This window comes from Vicia villosa, unplaced genomic scaffold (assembly GCF_029867415.1).
Source record: "Vicia villosa cultivar HV-30 ecotype Madison, WI unplaced genomic scaffold, Vvil1.0 ctg.005390F_1_1, whole genome shotgun sequence".
Classification (NCBI taxonomy): domain Eukaryota; kingdom Viridiplantae; phylum Streptophyta; class Magnoliopsida; order Fabales; family Fabaceae; genus Vicia; species Vicia villosa.
This window is the reverse complement of record NW_026706614.1, coordinates 99545-101110: the sequence shown is the minus strand read 5'-3', so window position 1 is coordinate 101110 and position 1566 is coordinate 99545.

Genomic DNA, 1566 nt, shown 5'->3' with positions numbered 1-1566 from the left:
ATTCAATAGTGCATTGAAAACAGGGGCGGATGTAGAGGGGTACAGGGTATTCCCTGAAATACCCTTCATTTTTTAATTCTTTTACCCATTTACCCTCCCCTTTAACCTTTTTTTTTAGATTAGAATTAGGTTTAGTAAAAACAACAACAAACTCACTTCCTACTTCCTAGCAGCCGCAGCTTTCTCTCTCACACAGTAAGTTTCCATTTTTTTTTTCAAATTTTCAATTTAGTTTAGGTAAATAACAACTTCCATAGTTCTACTTAATTCTCTATTATGTAAATAACAAGCTTTTCAAGTTTCTCTATTATGTTAATAATAACTTCCATTCTTGATTCTTTTTATCTACTATGGGAATTTTATTGAATCCAAAGTCCAAACCTTGTAACTTCTAATTATACTTTTGATTTGAAATTTTGTATTGTAAAATTAATTGGATTTTGATTGTGATTGTAGAATGTTGCTCAAATACTTTACACCCGAACCGAGATTTCCAGAGGCAAAGAAGCTTGCTCCTTCAAATGGGCATCCCGAAGAACCTTCTTCGGTCCCCTCTTCAAATGACGTACAACTAGAACCTCATTCTTCATATAAGGTGTTTAAAAAAGGTGACGTGGAAGTAAGTCAGGATGTTAGCATAAATGTCAATGACATGGATGGTGTTATTGAGAAAGATGATGATATGGAAATCAGTCAGGTTGTTAGTATTGATCTCAATGACTTGGATGATGTCATTGAGGATCATGAGACTAAAAAAATTATGAGTGAAGATGTCTAAAATGATGTTAGCAACAATACCAATGACATTGTAGATATGATTGAAGAGATCGAGGAAATGAGTGAAGATGTGAACAATGATGTTGATGACATAGTTCATCAAAATCGTGCTATAAAATCACATCCAGAAATACCAATAAGGTTATTGAAGAGATTGTCCCTGTTGTTAAGAAGAAAATTAACAAGAGTGCAACTAAAAAGAAGAAGGTGGTGTGAGAAAAAGAAGAAAGCTTATGAGAAGAAAGTTGACAAGAGCAAATTTGTAAAGAGAAAAAAGACTATTGTTAGTACTATGAAGCACAATGTTAAAGAAGTCTCATATTCATCTTTTGTTGGACATATGACTCCACGCGTATCTTATGTGTGGAGTCATATGTCCAACAGAAGATGCATATGAGACTGCTTCAAAGGATGACTCTTCTACTTCATCTCTGTGATTTATTGTTGTTCTGATGGTTTGTTAGTTTCTATGAGGATATTACATTCTGGATCGTTTTGGTTATTTTGCGCTTCCTATTACTTTTGACTGAGCTCTTTGGCCTTTGTCTCATTTGAGGTAAACAGGGGGAGAATAGCACATTATATTTTTTTTGTGGTGTATGGATGCTTGATTTATCATCTTATGTGTGAAATATGATTGATTTTGATTAGTTTTCTTATATGCTATGTACCCGAATTTAAAAGGAGTGCGCCAATCTTTACATTGGTTCTTTACCTAAAAAAAGTCAAAGGGAGAGTTTGTTATTACAAGCAAGTTTTTAAGCAAGATGTCATGAATAGTTGTGAGAC